Here is a 19,989-nt window from a genome sequence, read left to right on the forward strand (position 1 = left end):
GTGCGTGTTGTGGCTTCACAAATGCTTTGCTGCATACCTCGGTTGTAACGAGTGGTTATTTCAGTCAAAGTTGCTCTTCTATCAGCTTGAATCAGTCGGCCCATTCTCCTCTGACCTCTAGCATCAACAAGGCATTTTCGCCCACAGGACTGCCGCATACTGGATGTTTTTCCCTTTTCACACTATTCTTTGTAAACCCTAGAAATGGTTGTGTGTGAAAATCCCAGTAACTGAGCAGATTGTGAAATACTCAGACCGGCCCGTCTGGCACCAACAACCATGCCACGCTCAAAATTGCTTAAATCACCTTTCTTTCCCATTCTATCATTCAGCTTGGAGTTCATGAGATTGTCTTGACTAGGACCACACCCCTAAATGCATTGAAGCAACTGCCATGTGATTGGTTGATTAGATAATTGCATCAATGATAAATTGAACAGGTGTTCCTAATAATCCTTTAGGTGAGTATATATATATATATATATATATATACTTCTAAAGAAGTCTCTCTTATATATATATATATATATACATATATATATATATATTAATATATTAATGAGAAATTGAGCAGGTGTTCCTAATAATCCTTTAGGTGAGTGTATATATATATATATATATATATATATATATATATACACTCACCTAAAGGATTATTAGGAACACCTGTTCAATTTCTCATTATGCAATTATCTAATCAACCAATCACATGGCAGTTGCTTCAATGCATTTAGGGGTGTGGTCCTGGTCAAGACAATCTCCTGAACTCCAAACTGAATGTCATGGGAAAGAAAGGTGATTTAAGCAATTTTGAGCGTGGCATGGTTGTTGGTGCCAGACGGGCCGGTCTGAGTATTTCACAATCTGCTCAGTTACTGGGATTTTCACGCACAACCATTTCTAGGGTTTACCAAGAATGGTGTGAAAAGGGAAAAACATCCAGTATGCGGCAGTCCTGTGGGCGAAAATGCCTTGTTGATGCTAGAGGTCAGAGGAGAATGGGCCGACTGATTCAAGCTGATAGAAGAGCAACTTTGACTGAAAAAAACACTCATTATAACCGAGGTATGCAGCAAAGCATTTGTGAAGCCACAACACGCACAACCTTGAGGCGGATGTGCTACAACAGCAGAAGACCCCACCGGGTCCCACTCATCTCCACTACAAATAGGAAAAAAAGGCTACAATTTGCAAGAGCTCACCAAAATTGGACAGTTGAAGACTGGAAAAATGTTGCCTGGTCTGATGAGTCTCAATTTCTTTTTTCGACATTCAGATGGTAGAGTCAGAATTTGGCGTAAACAGAATGAGAACATGGATCCATCATGCCTTGTTACCACTGTGCAGGCTGGTGGTGGTGGTGTAATGGTGTGGGGGATGTTTTCTTGGCACACTTTAGGCCCCTTAGTGCCAATTGGGCATCGTTTAAATGCCATGGCCTACCTGAGCATTGTTTCTGACCATGTCCATCCCTTTATGGCCACCATGTACCCATCCTCTGATGGCTACTTCCAGCAGGATAATGCACCATGTCACAAAGCTCAAATCATTTCAAATTGAGTTCACTGTACTAAAATGGCCCCCACATTCACCAGATCTCAACCCAATAGAGCATCTTTGGGATGTGGTGGAACGGGAGATTCGTGCCCTGGATGTGCATCCCACAAATCTCCATCAACTGCAAGATGCTATCCTATCAATATGGGCCAACATTTCTAAAGAATGCTTTCAGCACCTTGTTGAATCAATGCCACATAGAATTAAGGCAGTTCTGAAGGCCAAAGGGGGTCAAACACAGTATTAGTATGGTGTTCCTAATAATCCTTTAGGTGAGTGTATACATTTATATATAGTTTACCAACACAATATATATATTTTGTTTTTATCCGCTCCCTGTTCCTCCTAATCTCTATGTTGCATTTACTGTCTATATGTACTGAGGTTTTGTGTTTGTTTCTTAGGGATCATACACCAAGCTAAAAGTAATCCCAAACTAACAAGTTAATTGAGATTTGTTATATCTACCAAACAAAAACAGCTTCTGAAACCTTCCTTTCCCTAAGTCACACTTTTGTTTGCTTTCATTTGGCAATGAAAGCCAAACCCAAGTCAGTGTTCATCTGTTATCCTAAGCAGCATTCATGATAAAGGAGTAAAGCCAAGCCACAGTTCTACAGACTCTTGTGCTTACAGCTCTCTATGCCACCTGCTAACGCTAACCAATGGAGATTTATGCAGTGCGATTTGAGTGGGACTCCACATGGAAATGGACATGGCAAAGAAAAAAGGGTGGTGAATGTGAGTGAAGCCGCTGTATGTCCCTAGCATTCAATTAAATGCAAATGGTCCTCTCTAGTGCTCAGTGAGAGGGGTCACCTGAGGGCTCTCTCATTCACTCTAGTCTATCTGCATCTCTCTCTCTTTCTCTCGCAGCGCTCACTAGAAATGTCACAGCTGTCACTCAGATGCTTCTCCGTCCTCTGATCAGCTATCATGCGAAGGGACATTTGACTACTTTCCACTGGCCGCAGTACAAAACATACCAAAGGGAAAGTTGGTGAATGTTAACTAAATGTTAGCTCACAGAGGGGCTTCATGCATGATGGGAGGAGGCTGAGCATTTAGAAGATCACTGACTTAATAATGTTGCAAAGTAGAGTAATCTAATGATAATATTTCCTATCAGAGCATCTCACAGCATCTGCCTTTTTTTCTGTGTGCATATTGTAATATACACTGTAATATATGTTATTTTTCTAATCTTTTTTTCCCATTCGATTACCCTGCTGAATAACTGCTTGGCAGAAATGACTGTCGAACTGTCTGCTGACCTATTTCTCTATATTTGAACCAATTCCATCAGCTCCTAGAACTTAAACTTAAAAAAAAAATGGTTAAAACTTTAACGTAAAAGCCCATAGCTCATTTTTTCGTGCCTACTGCTTCCTCATATATTATGGATGCAGTTCCTGCATTTAAAGAGGACACCAGCTTTAGTTCCCAGCAAAGAAAAGCTCAGACACTGACCTAGCGCAAACTTTCACTGACCCTAGAGAACTGTTAACAATACTTATAACAGAAGACTTGTGGGAATTTTTCAGCTTTTAACCGCGGCCTTCAGGTTTTGTCAGAGATGACGAAGGTCTTAAGTCAGTGATGCAAATGAGAAACTTTATTCATGCGACCTGAATAAATCCCAAAGAATGTCTGTTCCTGGTATTTTAAATGAATAGGGTATATTTTTTTATTTTTTTTAATAGTCAGTGAAATTTGTTGCTTAGAGATTGGGTATAGGCAATGTTTTTCAGAAACACTTTTTGTTTTACTGGTTGAAACTCTTCACATCCTAATAGCAATCAATACTAGAAGTGGTATAAATATAAAACCAAAAAATCTACATGTCTTCTGTGGAAGTCTCAGGACCAAAACATTTTCATCCAATCATTGCATTCGGTCTGAATACAATGATAGGATCTCCTACTTGACTGTCAACCCATGTATTTATTAGGGGTGTTGAAATGAATCGTTCCTACGAAGCATTGCGTTTCTACGATTCTGCATCGATTCAGTAATAGACCATAATCGATTATAGACGCTTCTCTGACGTCATTCGCAATGTTCTTGTCTCGCTAGCATAAAATGGCGGAGGAAGGCGAAACCAAAAATTACTATTTTAACATACAGCATGTGCGTGCGTGCCAATTTGTGTTTGTGTGCGTGTGTGTGAGTGTTATTGTAACTTAAGTACTAATTGACAGCTTCATGTGCCTACTAGTATTAGTTCTAAATGCTCCTGTCGTCTGCTGTGTTCAGACTTGAGTTTTGTTTGACTACATTCAGGAAGTGTACTTTCTTAGAGCAGATAAAATAAAAAGGGAGTTCATTTATCTGACTGCTTGTATTCATTGACAAATGTAGCCGTGTGCAGTAATATTGCAACGCATCGTGATATCGAATCGAATCATTGACATGATAATCGTAATCGAATTAAAATGTGAGACCAGTGACGATTCACACTAGTATTTATATACTTCTGCGCATCCTGCTCGCGCACACATCACACGTCAGTGTATCAGCCATTGCATATGCATTTTATGCAGGGTTGATTTTACAGTGTCCCGTGCCTCTTTCTCACAGGACTGGGGTGCTATACAGTAAATATGAATAGGAGTAGGAGTGTGCTTATTCTTTAAACCACTTCTGCAAATAAAAGCCTGAGTACAGCAAGGACCACTGGAAGATGTTGGATTAGCACATGATAAAGAGGGAGAATGAAAAGCATGTGATTGGATACAAGAGTTGCTTTCTTGTCGTGGTGGTTTACAGAGCTGCGTACGTGTCAGTGTGTGTGTCCTCCTCTCAGACTGCTGGTAAAGAAATAGCAATAGCAGGCCTAAATAGCTATTAGTGTGCTAAGCTTGAAGGAGCTGCTTTTAAATATGCAGTGAGGGAAAGTCTCACGCAGTGCTAAAACATGAAGGAGGGAGACTGACACCATCACCAGAAGCAGCCTGATTTTGAGACCAAATCTTTCCCGGTCCTACATGAATGACAGGAGTGCACATTTTGTCAGTATGCCTAAAAGCTTTATTTTCAACAGACAAATTGGGATACATGTATGCCTTTTTCTAATTTTAATGCATTTCAGTGTTGCCATATCCTCTTTTTGTACTTTATTTTGGGCTTGTTTTTCATAGTTACTTATGTTCCTTATGTTCTGGCAAGATTCTCTCCGAGTTGTAAACAAGCGTTTCTCCAGTAACGTTAATAGAACGTTTGTTCAAAGTTATCTGGTCTTTATTAATGTTCTCAAAATGTTAGCATGAAAATAAATTTAACGTTTTCATAGTGTTAGCAAAACATTCTTAGAACATTTTTGGTTAGCTGGGCAGTTGTAGACTACAATTGGGTTATCACAGTCGCATACAGTTTGTTTTTTACTTCATGGGCTGTATGTGCTAGTCTAGCATGAATGGAAATGCTAATGATAACTTTCTAGAAAGTCCTTGATTGATATAGGGTTTGTTTTTCTCCGTTTTCCATTTGTCCGTCACATTTCAACTGAGAAACCTTTGAGTATGTCGGTCTTTATTTTACCCAACACTTGACTTTTACACGATAGGCCATTAAAGTGCCCGGCTTCTCAATGCTTTTACATGTCTGACCATAAATAGGGCAGTAAAATACTCCGACCATGACCCTGGTTGTATTTGTCTATACATCAATAAAAGCTGGTTAGATCTCTGCCGACAGCCACATGGAGCGGACGAGCGTTCAGTGCGATTTGTGGGTTGTGCCCCCTGCAAACGAAACGTTAACCTGCACAGCATCACCGTCTGTGTAGAGTCTTCTTTCTTTCTTCCTTCAGTCTGACTGTTTTGCATCTTCAGCCTAATTGCAGAAAGGTGTTTGGGAAATTATCTTGGCACAATCCCCAAATGACAAATTAGTTTGCATTAGTGTGTGGATCCATCCAGATCCTTCCAATTACTTCCTGTATGTAATCAGACTTATTACAGTGCCCTGCTGTGTTTGAGGGGTTTCTCTATCATCGCAACATTCAAGGAGAAAATACAGGTTTTGCGAACTGTGGGAATATGCTGATCCAATTTTGGGCTTTTTATCGGCAATGAGTCTCCGTAAATCAGAGGAAGTTTAAGAAGGGAACTGTCTGCTTTTAATAAATGGCCTGGCCATAACTTTTCTTTGGGAAACAAGCGTATTGAAGTACGTATTGAAGAATATAATTTAATTTCTCGTTTAAATGGCTCAATGAATCAGATAAGAGTAGTGCGCTCGGAGGCAAAGGATGGCACTTGAAATTAAATGGAAGCGGAGGAAGGTAGGAGTGTAAAATGGGGGGACGTCAACATCAGGCATGTCATTTAAATCAATGCACTATCAACGCCAACATGCTTTGGAACCGCAGATGTGTGACAGTATCTCTCTTTATTGCTCCACTTTCCTGGAGAACTGTTAAATCAGCACACACTTTTAGATTAAAGCTCCACAGAATTGGAGAAGTAACCATAAAATTCTAAAAGTCCCTTTTTTAATTGATCTGTTAATTCTTTCACCTACCAAAAGGGCGGGCGGGCATCCATCCATCCCATCCATCCCATCCATCCATCCATCCATCCATCCATCCATCCATCCATCCATCTATCCATCCATCCATCCATCCATCCATCCATCCATCCATCCATCCATCCATCCATCCATCCATCCATCCATCCATCCATCCATCCATCCATCCATCCATCCATCCATCCATCCATCCATCCATCCATCCATCCATCCATCCATCCATCCATCCATCCATCCATCCATCCATCCATCCATCCATCCATCCATCCATCCATCCATCCATCCATCCATCCATCCATCCATCCCTCCCTCCATCCATCCATCCATCCCTCCACCCATCTGCCCATGTAAAAGATTATTACAATGTAAAATAATTGTTTTCTATTTTAATGTATTTCAAAATGTAATTTATTCTTGTGATGGCAAAGCTGAATTTTCTTTACCCATTACTTCTTCAGAAATCATTCTAATATGCTGATTTGGTGCTCAAGAAATTATTATTTATTACTATCACAAAATGGTTGTGCTGCTTGATATTTTTTGGAAACTGTGATACATTTTTTCAGGATTATTTGATAGATAAAAAAGTTTAAAAGAACAGCATTTATTTGAAATGGATTTTTTTCTATTGTAAAATACTTAACTGTCCTTTTATCAATTCCGTGCATCCTTGGTGAATAATTAACAAATTGAATATTGCTAACTATTGCATTATAATTCTTTTCATATGTACAATAAATTTGCATTACCCTTTGCTGCTGATCAGATAACAGTTGTAAAGGAAAGATGGCTTTAAGATTAGTGGCCACCGTATCATCTTATGAGGATATTAAAGATAGTTCATTCAACTAAATATTTGATGAAAAATGAATTGCAGATGTTTGCTTCTCCATTCCCTTGTAAAGTATCTGCATTTGTTCAATCATGCACAAACAGAGTTACATAAGTTTGTTTACACTTTGGCCCAGAAGCTTAATGGACATGCGTTTGATGGTCTGCGGGGACATAAACATGCATTCGGATAACAAACAAGTGCTACTGCTCTTGCACGCAGAAGTCTCACGAATGCGCATCGACCCATCTCTTCCATTTTATCCATGCTCTTTGGCCACAAGAGGCCGAGGGGTTGTGCGAGCGCACGAGCGAGTGCGTGCAATGACGCTGATGGTGGTGATTAAAGCCTTCCATTCCTTTGGGAGATGCAGGGAGGAGTGCCACTTAGTCTCTCACTGGGCGCAGATGGCCCGTGGCAGCCTGGATCATGTCACATGGCGCCGGGCAAAAGGGGGGCAAGGTGTCCCCTCCCTGCTCTTCTCCTCTCGCCGTGCGACCTGTCACCAGCCATCGATGTCAGGTGTTGCTGCAGGGAACGGACTGCTCATTAGGTTTGCCTCAATTTCCTCCACCTTCCTGCACCAAGAGGAACAACATTCAATTTGTGTCACTCATTAAGCGTTTTATTCCCACTGACACTCCGCAGAGGGTCACACTGTGCCCCTGCTCGCAATAATGGGAATTACTCATCTTTATAAGAAAGATTTGTATCGTTCCCAGAAAGAAATGGCAAACTCAAAGCGAGAGGACGGCATGTGCATGAAGGTTAGAGCGTGTGGCCCCAAGTTGTTAACATTTATTCATTCTGAGAGACCTAAGTATAACTTCCTGCTGTCTAGGGAGGCATTTAACACTGTCCACTTGGTTTTTATACTGGTGTGAACAATTTTGCAGCGGATAAATTTAGCTGACTGGCTACCTTGGGGCCGTCGATGCAGCAAAAATCCTGTCTCATGCTGTATTCGCCCGTCTTAAGCATGTCGTCTGGCAAAACCTGTTTTATAATTACTATGCCGTTATGGTCTGATTGGTTACAGAGGGTTATTGTTTCATGTAATAACATTTATGGCATGAGAGGCTGTGTTGGGCTTTTTGTGCATTTACATACACTGTAAGATCAACTGGTGTAGTTTATATGTAAATGTCACATTGTAGTTAAAATGTTATGAAAAATTAATTTGCTGTAATCATTTTCCCGCTATATATTGCCCACGAAAGCACTTATTATGGAGGAATTCATATTAAATCTGACAATTATGTTTCTTATCAGGAAATTAAGAGACGTAATGGTTCACGAGCGGGAAAAAAAAATAGAGTTCTGATATCATAATGCACATGCCAACCTTGAAACGTGACTAACACTGTAATGGAAAACTCAGCCTGCCGACATGAGACCGGCCATCCAATTTATGGATATCAGTGTGACCATTATGACTTAAATGGCCTTGGCTTGTGGGAATAATTGCATTTCTATGGTTGGGCAGGGGCACGTCTGAACGTGGTTATCAACATGCATGTTTTCCACTTTGGCTCTAAAATAGGAGGAGATGTGAATGTTACACTTGAGTAAGATGCGGACTAAAATAGCAGTTCCGAAAATTCATGCACGTGGTAGGATGCCACGATGTAAAGAATACATTATGCAACCTGCATATACTGTATAGGCAGAAAGTCGTATGTTTTCGTTAGGAAATGTCTGTCCTGGTAAACGGTATTTAATGCTCAGACTTTTCATTGCTGAATTGTGGGGTAGAATTATTTGCCATGAAGGGATGCAAATATATGCATGTCTGTTTTCCAGCGGATGTTAAGAAATATGCTCTCCATGGAGGCCGTCACTGCCTTTTGCTCAACAATAAGGATGGCCTGATGGTGTGTGATTGTTTCAGGCCAGTTACAGGAGGTGTTGCTTGCTGGGTTGACACTTTGTTTTACTTCTGTTGCTTGTGTGTACACGTTTTAATGTTGTGCAAACTTAAATATTTGTTTTTCTTTGATATAATGAATGCTTTTTTGTGAATTCTAATGATGCATGTGATACTGAATAAAAAAAACAATAGACTTTTTAATCTACAAATATTAAGCTCTGCGATGCCAGTCCACGAGATAGTTTAGTCTTTGGTTTAGTTCATGACCAAGTTCATGTGACGTATGCACAATGGGAAGGGTTACGCTTGACATTGTTTACAAGTGTGGAGAAGGAGCACTGTCCAAAAGTTGAATAGTCGATGCTGTATATTAATATTTGTGTCAGTTTATTGTTTAAAATGGTCCGTTTGTGTGTGTATTCTGGATGCCTGACATTGGGGCGGTTCTTGCAGCCTACGCCAAAGCGTGGGTGAACGTGATTTCACCAAGTACCACATGTTCCAGGATCAACATCTTTGTTGATCCTGGATCAACTTTCCAATCAACCAATCAGATTTGAGGGACATGTTTACAGTTTATGTCAAGTTTAGGCTTAGAACCAGGTTGAAGTACTTAAACATCAGTGTTATTTACCTATCACTACCCTATGATTTTAGGGAAAAGTTATGGGTAGGGTTAGGTTTAGGGGTAGGGATTGGGATTGGGTAAGGACTACATTTTGGGACAGGAATGTTGATCCAGGATCAACAAAATATGTTGATCCAGGATGATGTCTTACTTGGCAAAATCACGGTGACCGCCAAGCGTGACCTTCCCAATGTGTGTAGGTCACTCGAGAGGTCATGAACTAAACCATTTTATGGACGCGCATCACAGAGCAGGACCAAGGTGAACATTTGTAGTTAAAAGTATATACATTTTTGATCGTTTCGCAAGTGAAGACTCTTGGGGTCAGCTGGGGTCGTGTGGATTACTTTGAAGCTGCCTAAAAATGGTTTTTGGAACATTAAAAATGGACTAAGGTTATCTTTGTTCACTTTCATTGGAGAATCCATCCTGGATGGAGAAAAATCCTGGAATGCTTTCTGTCTTCATCTGAAGAAAGAAAATCCTACATTTTGGAGGGCCTGGGGGTGAGTATATAATCAGGAAATTTTCACTTTTGGGTGAGCTATTCCTTTTATATACAAAGTACATTTTATTTTATTTGGCCAATAAATGCCAACATTTTCACTAGGGTTAGTGAATATATTGCCATGGCAAGTAGACACCTTCAAGTCTGACTTGGCCAGCAAAATGCACAAATGTAGAAGAAAAACAAAATGTCTTCTTGTGCTCTGCTTTGCAGAAGCCTTGATCTGCTATCATGTTGTCCTCTGTTTATGAGTTGCTTCCTTTTAATTTAATATACGGGGGTATCTTATAAATAATTCAGCTGCATACCTTCTGATATTTCACGAATGCCTTGAGCCGTTGGAGCAGACAGCAGCCAGTCTGTCTCCCTCTTCCATGTTAGGCCATTCTACAAGTCCATCTGTTCATTTAAGACCTGGTTTGTTTTCTGGAACTGAATGATAATGACAAATTGTCCAAACATTTTGAAAGCTGAAGGCCGAAAAATTAAATCTCAAAGCAGATTGCCATATCCACTCAGAGTCCCCCTTTTTTCCTTTCTTTTGTTAATGAATTTCCAAAATGATCAGTTGCTCCGACAGTGCAATCTTCTCTCTCAGCCAGTTTGATGCTGTGATTAGTATTAATTGGACTGAGTCAAAAATGCAGAGATGACCCTGGCTAAGCTGCCTGTGAGAGCAATTAATGAGAAGAGATGCCTTAGTATTCACAACTGAGCTCGCTTGAGAAGACAGGAAGAGAGTTTACAGGACAAAGCAGACTATTTTTGTTTTTCTAGCGGCAGCCCTTTTTAATGAACTGTTCTATTGCTATAGGCCTGCTAGGATATATTTAAGAATTTAGGGGAAAAAATGCATAATGTAGTTACTGAAGCAAGTTCTTCTGACGTCCTCATTAAGACACTATTTTTTTGTATATAAGAAATGTTTTATCTCATCCCTGCATGTTTTTTTCCTCCTTACTTTTCTGTTTTTCTGAAGCACATTGTTAAAGTATGTCCATACAAACAAAGTCAAAGGGATTTCATTACATTTTTTTCCTCTTGTTGGTACAGGCAAATGCATTTTTTTTGTATGTCCAAATGAGTTCAGATGTAATGCTCACAAATGACACTGTGAATCAGACAATAAGCATTGTGAGTTGAAAACTGAAGTCATAAAGGATTTGATTCAACCAACGGCGAGAGTAAACAATTTTCCACAAAGCAACCCAAAATCTTTGTAGCTTGCTGCAGTACAGGATAAGATTAAAAACTGATTGTCAAATCAGAGTGATGTGTCATTACTGTTTTATGTCTTTTCTCTTTTTGTGCTTTTTCTAAAATGGCATTCATGCCTTTTAAGTCAGTGTGATGGGTGTTAAAAATACACACTGAAAGATAGCTTTTCAATTTGCTTAAAAACAACAATTTACAGTTCTATAATAGCTGCTAATTACTTGCCTTTAATATACAGTTTTTTGTTCACAAGACATAAAATGTATATTAAAACGGTTTCTTATTATTCAAATATCGCTTTTCAACTAAAAACTGAAAACTTTGTATGCATATTGGTCGTTCATTTACACGACAACAGTGTAATGGGGGAAAACTTTTGAAATTGGGTTTTAATGTGCAAGTTTTTGAAAACACCATTATCATCTCTGTAACAAAAACGAGAATTTGTAAAAACGGTGACGTCATGTGCATGTGTATTTCATGTTCAGTGATATTGCCAACTACTGGCCTGACTATGGAAGCTTGTTTCCGCCACAGAATGAAAAATAAAAAAGGTAATTGCGACTTTTTATCTCACAATTCTGACTTTTTTAGAATTGCGAGATATAAAGATAGAATTGCGTGATATAAAGTCGCAATTGCGTGTTATAAAGTCGCAATTGCATCTTATAAAGTCAGAATTGCGAGATATAAAGTCAGAATTGCGTGATTATAGTCGCAATTGCGTGTTGTAAAGTCAGAATTGTGTGAAATAAAGTCGCAATTGCGAGATATAAAGTCAGAATTGATTGATATAAAGTCGCAATTGCGTATTATAAAGTCAGAAATGCATGATATAAAGTCGAAATTGCGTGTTGTAAAGTCAGAATTGTGAGATATAAACTATTCTGAGGGGACAAAAGTTAATCTTTTTTTCCCTTAGAATTGGCCTGATAACTCGCAATTGCAAGTTTATATCTCACAATTCTGAGAAAAGATGTCAGAATTACGAGATATAAACTCGGAATTATGTGTTATAAAGTCAGAATTGCGAGATGTAAACTCGCAATTGTGAGGAAAAAAGTCAGAATTGTGAGATAAAAGTCTCAATTCTGTGTTTTTTTTTCTCGCAATTGCGACTTTATTTCTCATAATTGCGACTTTATATCTCGCAATTGCGACTTTATTTCTCACAATTCTGACTTCATATCTCGCAATTGTGAGATAAAAAGTTGCAATTATTATTTTATTTTTTATTCAGTGGCGGAAACAAGCTTCCATACCTGACAGCAGAATACAGCATTTTTAATCATTTTTGTGGATCCGTGTGAATGGGGATTGTTTTCACGAAAAACGCAAGGAAAAACGTTTCCGTTTTATCAAAAATAAAATGCATATAATTAAAAGCAATCAAATATATACTTCAAATATAAAAAAGAGCAGATTTTCTTTGCAGATTTTAGTGCAAACAATCCAAAAAACTGGTTCAATGAAGTAGCTGAACTGACCAGAGCTGTTTGCTCTTTACCAGTATGTCTACAATGTACGAAAACGTTGTTCTGTCGAGCTACAAAATGAAATGTTAATGGCCGACCGCTTGATAAATCTGTTCGAGTTGTTTCACTGTCACTGTTTGCGTTCATCACCGTGCTGCAAGATGGCAGACTGATGTGTTTGCTTATTCACAGATATGCCCTTGAGGCTTGTGAGCAGTGCTCTGTCTTCACCTCCTCCTTCAGACGGATCCGTACCACTCTCAGCACAAAACATATTCATTTCTGACAGCAGTGCATAATATATGCCTATGCAGATATGATGCACAATATACTCAGCCTTATTTGTCTTTTTGTAGGGTGCCTGTAAGGCGACTGACGCCTTGGAGCCATATGAGCTACACAGAGGAGACATCACCTCCTGGTCCTGTCTTTCACTTTGATTCAATTGGATTTCTCAGCTCCTTTAGCTGATTTGTTTGTATATGTGCTTACAAAAATTCAGCGCACAGACAGAACAGTGCGTCTGGGTGCGTGTGCGGTGATGGGCTGTGTTGTGACAGTGCAAATTTTTTTTCTTTCCCTTTCAGACAGATGTCTGTGATCTTTCCTGCCCTGAGTTCATCTGCCCTCTTCAGCGAGTACAAGAGGTGAAGTCCAACAGTCCTTTTGACCCTATTACGCATATGCTCGCTCACATTTGTGCACATCTGCACATACACACACGAGGCTCATTTGCAGTACTGATGTTTGTCATGGCCAGGAGTCCTTGCCCGGGGATGACCGAGCCGAGCAATAGAGAGAGTGGTGTGTGCTTAAAGTTGACTGTCCGGTGTGCTGTACATAATTGAGCCATGTGAGATCATACACATCAAAATAAAGCCACTGGGAATCCACTTGGATGTGGACAGACTTTGTGTGCATGTCTTTGGGTTGGGAATCATACAGAAAAACTATTCTGGTTTCTTAATTATTCCATTAATGATTCATTTAGTACTTTTCCCAAAAGTCATATCCCCAAAAACTGGTCCAAACTAAGCAATACTATAAATATATGTTACAGTACAGTTTAAAAGTTTGGGGTCTGTAAGATTTTTTTTTTTTTTTTTAAAGAACTCTCTTATGCTCAAAAGTCTGCATTGATTTATTCAAAAATAGAGTAAAAAAAAAAAAGAATATATTTTATAATGTCTTTTATTCATGTGATGGCAAAGCTAATATTCAGAAGCCATTACTCCAGTCTTCAGTACTACAAGTCACAAGAAACATTTCTTATTATTATCAGCGTTAAAGACAATCTATACAGAAACCATGATTTATATTTTATTCGGATTATTTGATGAATAGAAAGTTCAAAAGAACAGCATTTATCTGAAACAGAAATATTTTGTAACATTGTCTTTACTGTCACTTTTGATTAATTTAATGTGTGCTGAACAAAAAGTTCTTTAAAAAAATCTTACTGACATGTATAATTTAAAATTACATTATTTAGATTTTATTATATTAGATATTTTTGTATAATTTAACAGCCACCAGTGAAAGACTGCAAACTCAAACTAAAATAAAAAAATATATCATTCAATGATTTTTTTTTTTTTAGATGTTTAAGATCCATTAACAGAACTGATGTCGTAAATCATTCAGTTACAGTATGAAACCAGTTCTGAAAAACAAACGGTTCTCTATTCCCAGCCCTATGTGTCATCATATTATATTCCGCTGAATCACACATAAACTTTATATTTCTTTAGTTTTTCCCCTAAGTCTCTCCAAATCAAATCCATTGGCTTTTATTGCAATACATTTTTATTAAGACCAGTTTATTAGGGATTATCTCGAATTGTTCACAGGCCGATCCATGATAATAAAAGGGGATTACAGCAGCTAGATGGCAGGGACGTTCATGAAATGATAAGTTAAACAAGACATCACACACACAAGTCTTAATTTGGTTTGAGGCTCTTGCATGTCATTGTCAACCATATGGAACGAGAGAGCCGTTTGCATGTGGTAAATAGCACAAGACTGTTTCCTCTGTGGCAGATCAATAAACATAATCGACCCTGCCGTTATAGTCAAATGGGCATGTCTTTGCAACAGCAAATATATCTGCTAAGCAGCACCTAGGCTGTCTCAACTGCTTAATCATGGAAACATCTGCCCTCACTGAAGACTCATCTGTGGGGGATGAAGGGATGTGCTGCATACATTTTCTCCCATCATTCACCCTTTCATTCTCCCCCTTTCTTCCAGTCTCGCCTCTGTTTCTCTTTTTCGCACTCGGAGGCATCTGTTCTGTCACACCCTCCGCCTCATTAGCCATGCTAACATGAAGAGGATTTAACAGATGTTTATAACAAACCAGCTCACACTTACCTGCAGGATGAAGACATTAAAAGCTAAAAACTCCTAACAGACCACACAAGCCTCAAAGCCAGCCCCAAACAGTGGCATAGAGGGCCAAGTAGCTGGTGTGTTTTATTTCTATTTGCAAGCAAGGTAACCCTTAGTAATTGTTTGCAGCTGTACAGTCAGCCCCTAGTGTTTTTATTTTTAGAAAGCAGCGTTTCGCCCTTCGGTGGGGGTTCTTGTCTTATGCTCAATGTGAAGTGGTTGTTGACAGTGCACCGTAGGCCTGGACACGCGCCGCTGTCACCTTTTAAAGAACCCATCCCAATGTTTTTCAAAGGCAGAGCAAACACCAGTGGTCAAGCGTGTTATTCTATAGGGGAACCGGTAGGGGACATGTCAAGTAGGAGTGTTTGTGATTACAGTTTATTCTCCACATTCTTAAAAATAAAGGTTATTTATTGACATTGATGGTTACATGAAGAACTTTTAACATTCATGGAACCTTTCCATTCCACAAAAGGTTATTTATAGTGGAAAAGGGTTCTTATGATTTTTAGAATGTTCTTCTTCACACTAAGGGGGAAGAAATGGCTATTTTAAGAACTGTTGACTGAAAGGTTCTTTGGGGAACCGAAAATGGTTCTTCTATGGCATTGATGCTAAAACACCCATTTTGGAACCTTTATTTTTAAGAGTGCAAGACTAACTGTTAACATATTTTTCAGACATCTGAGATTATGCGATATATGTATATGTAAGCAATAAGGTACGAGAGGCTGTGCTGTCGTGAATAAGTAACGGCTGAAGGGCGTTGTTAGGCACAACGGGAAGCGGGGTGCCTGCAACCCCTTCAGCCGTTACTTATTCACGATACAGCACTTGCCTCAAGTACCTTATTGCTTTTATAAAACGGTTACCACACAATAAAAATATTAAAGTAAAAAAAAAAATTTATTAGGGCAACTTTCATGAAGTAAAATCACTAAAAGCCTTCCTTCCGCTAGAAAAAAATAGTCCCTGACCGTGAACAGCAACAACGTTCCAATATGTAATATGCATGAAAGCTCAAATAAAAACAACATGAACTGCAGTGTTGCGCAGTGATAAATAGAACCGTTGGGTGAAGCGGTCATAGCCGTGTTTTATCATGAATAAAGCACATTGACCAATCAGAATCAAGGATTGGAACTAACTGTTTTATAAATATATATATAGTGTGTCTAACTGAACATTGAGGTTTTTTATATGATTTATGTACAAATCAGTAAATGATACATTTGAGACTAATTAGAGTCTTTTCGAATAAATAAATCATAGCTCATGTGAGTCATTAGTTTGGTAGTTGAATGGGCAACTCACCCATTTCTGCTGTTCTTAGACATCATCTTTTGAGCCCCTCTTTGGATATTTTTCTCATTGCGATGGATACATTCAAATTAACTCTAAGCTGAACTCAAATAAATTGCCTCTTATTTAGATTGCCTTTGGATCTAGATTATGTGAAGCACGATAAAGGTTGATTTCGAGAACAATAGCTGTGAGCATTATGGAATCAAGACATTTGAAGATTCAAAGTGGATTTGGGTTGAACAAATGAGGTTTCGGCACAGGCAAAATAATTTAATCCTAAAAGAGAACATTTATGGGTTACTATCTACTCCAGCACATTATATAGCTACCCACTGGGACTGTCAATCCGGTTAAAGTCTTGCTAAATCATTAATTGGGAGTAATTTAGGGGTCATGGTATAGTTTTCATTGAATTAAATTAAATAAGCCATGCCACTAAATGTATTGTTGTAGATAACAATATTCCATTGGGTTGGCTAAAGTTTGCCTTGTAAAAAGGACATCTTGAGTACTTAGGAACTAATATAAGCCACTAAATGACGAGGAACTGTAAAGATAATAATGTTTACAGTGATGCACTGTCAGGGACTGTAGAGCTCCCTCATGCAAGATTTGCATTCAGTAATCATGCCCATACACAACACTGAGGGCTAATCAACATTGTGATAAACAAACTATGCAATTATCTTTCCAGTCTAGTTGTCAGGACAAGTCATGTGTTTAATTTCTTGGTATGACTTATTAAGAATTTATTCATTGATGTCTGGGTGCATTTTTATTAGCTGTCAGAATATTCTTCACAACAAATTGGACTGTGTGATTCACTGTCATCAGCACATCATCATCACCATGTCCAAAATGCATTTCAGGGCTGATTTTCTTTTTTTATGTTTTGGGGAACTATTAGGCCTTTAATATTTTCTTTTTTAAGTAAACATTTACTCTCTTTACTTTCTTAATGCTGTCTTATTTGGCATAGTCTAATTGATTTTATTTCCATTTTTGAAATGTTATAAAGCATAGAACAAAATGTTATAACTTGATCCGCCTTTAAACCGACTATCGTTTTTGACTGACGTCACTTACCTCAGTGTTTTTATTTTTCAACCCCTCCTTTCCTAAAATTGGCTACATTCCGATGTTTAACATCCCTTTTCACAAATCCAATTTATTTATTTTTTTGTTATGTTTTGTTATTTTTTTGATGGATTAAATACTTTTCACAATCCAATACATCTTTTGATGGACTAAATAAAGTTTTTGTTTTCTCTAAAATACTTTTGTGGAGTAAAATAGGTTGAGAACGGCTTTTCACATTGACCACCTAAGCATTTAAAATGCGGTTCCTCAAGTGGCTTTGGTTTAGTTGAACTCTATATAGCCTATGTATGCACAAACAAGAAACAACCACACAGACGTCCAATACGAAATACATTTGAGCATCATCTAATGTATTTATCACACCCAATCTGTCCTCATTGCACACTCGTTCGTTCGTTCTCTCTCTCTCTCTCTCTCTCTCTCTCTCTCTCTCTCTCTCTCTCTCTCTCTCTCTCTCTCTCTCTCTCTCTCTCTCTCTCTCTCTCTCTCCGAGCCGCATAATGCAACGGACACCTGCCAACACTCTCACGTGTGTTGGTCCAGTCTTCCAGGATGACACCCACACGCGCACACTTCCTCCCCACACATGAAGAGGCTGAGAAGGATGATTAGCACCGTGAGCTGACACCCCTCAGAGGAGAGTGTGGAGGAGGACAACAACAATAGGCTCGCTGTGGAGAAGCAGAGCGCGCAAGCTAGCTTTTGCAAATTCAACTGCGACAGCGGCAGCGACGCGGACACGGATAGCAACAGCAGGGAGGAGGAAGAGGAGGATAGAGGAAGAGAGGGAGGGAGAGTTTCTGGACGCTAATCACTTAATGAAATGACAGATGCGTCCCCCCACATGATCCACACAAACGCGCGCGCACACTGCGTTTTCCTTATTTTCGCAAAGCTGTGGAATTTCAATGCGGCATGAAGCGTTTTCTTTCCCCCTCTCTCTCTCTCTCTCTCTCTCTCTCTCTCTCTCTCTCTCTCTCTCTCTCTCTCTCTCTCTCTCCTCGGCCAAGCTAATGTGTGAGTCAGTGCTTCTCTATCTCGATGTGCTCTGCATGCTGACCATAACTGCCATGCAGCGTGAGCGTGGAAAAGTCTCGACTTGTCAGTGCATCGCACAACTTGAACTCCGTTTCAAACTACCGACACTTTACCGCACAAGATTTTGAGACACACAAACACACTCAAATAATCCTTAAATGTTGAAGAATTACGTGCTTATGATGCTTTCTGACAGGTTGTTAGAGACATTTTTTGCCCTTTCTTGTGTCAACACCACTAGAAAAGCAACTGCAGTGCGCGTTCTAATGCAACGCGTAAATGTTTCGACCTAGAGAGAAAATGATAAACTTCCCTACCATGAAGTGATGGGTCATTTCAGCGTACATCTCGGTCTGTTCTTCTTCCTCTTCTTTGCTTTTTTATTCTTTGCGTTTTTCTTCTCGGTTTCCTTCTTGGCGTTAGTCAATCAACCTGTATCCTCTCTCACGACTTTGTATTAGCGCATCGCGTAGGGTTTCATACAGACGCACCTGCCTTAAACTCCGCTCTATTTCTGACACTGTGTAGGCGATCTATAGAGAGCGGATCTGTGTTCTCTCTCTCTCTCTCTCTCTCTCTCTCTCTTTCTCTCTCTCTCTCTCTCTCTCTCTCTCTCTCTCTCTCTCTCTCTCTCTCTCTCTCTCTCTCTCTCTCTCTCTCTGCCCTTACCGTGTAGCCCCACCTCCTCCTTTTAAAAGTCTCCCTTTCTTGCCCCCAACCCCTTTGCTGTCTGCTCTATTTTTCCGCCTCTCCTTCATTTCTTTCTCACAGTCAGAACAGTATATGAAACCTGTTATTGCCTCACTTGCCCCTTTGCCATGTAACTGGGCTGCTATAGTCACGTGCATCTCTAAAGTGCAGCTACTGTTAGATAGTCTCCTGCCTTCCAGCAGCTCGATCTTGCATATTTGGTTTGGTTATTAATGCTTTCATAGACATATCCATTCAGGTTCACTTTTCCTGTGGACAAGGGATGCAATCTAATGGATTGAGCACCACTCTGTTGGAACTTTTTATAAGTCACTAACCCGGGAGCAAAATTTGAGCTTTTATATTATCCCATTTGTGTGTTTTTGCAAGATCTTGTCTAAAGCTTAGGTTTAGGGGTTCAGCAATACAAATCACACAAATTTGTATGGAATAGCCAATTTGTAAATAGTTATGTTTTCTTGTGAGATCAGGTTGGTTCTTTTTTTATTTTATTTTTAAAATTGTTTTTCTTTTTTTAAATTATTATTTAAATAAAATTCATTTTAATTACTTACACTGAAATGCAAGATCAAATTCAGCAAGAATTGGAACTTAAAGGTCCCCTGACATGAAATGTTCACTTTCTGAGGTTTTTTAACATTAATATGAGTTCCCATAGCCTGTATATGGTCCACCAGTGGCTAGAAATTTCAATCGGTGTAAACTGAGCTTTGGCTATCTTTCTCTGCCTTTGAGAAAATGAAAGCTCAGACGGGCTGATCTTGAATCTCCTCTGTATGACGTCATACAGAGGAAAGGTAACCTCCCCTTTCTCTGCTTTGC

At 39.2% G+C, this 19,989-nt stretch overlaps 1 protein-coding gene across 1 annotated transcript in view; it reads right to left on the bottom strand.

Annotated features, from left to right (window-relative positions):
- lrrn2 (leucine rich repeat neuronal 2) overlaps positions 1-19,066 on the bottom strand; it is a 54,353-nt gene extending 35,287 nt beyond the window's left edge. The window contains exon 1 of the mRNA XM_056269822.1: positions 18,774-19,066. The gene's annotated coding sequence lies outside the window, so the exon portion shown is untranslated. The remainder of the gene's footprint in view (positions 1-18,773) is intronic.
- Between the last annotated feature and the right edge of the window lie 923 nt (positions 19,067-19,989).

Source organism: Rhinichthys klamathensis, unplaced genomic scaffold, assembly GCF_029890125.1.
Source record: "Rhinichthys klamathensis goyatoka isolate OS25496 unplaced genomic scaffold, OSU_Roscu_1.1 h1tg000291l_1, whole genome shotgun sequence".
Taxonomy (NCBI): domain Eukaryota; kingdom Metazoa; phylum Chordata; class Actinopteri; order Cypriniformes; family Leuciscidae; genus Rhinichthys; species Rhinichthys klamathensis.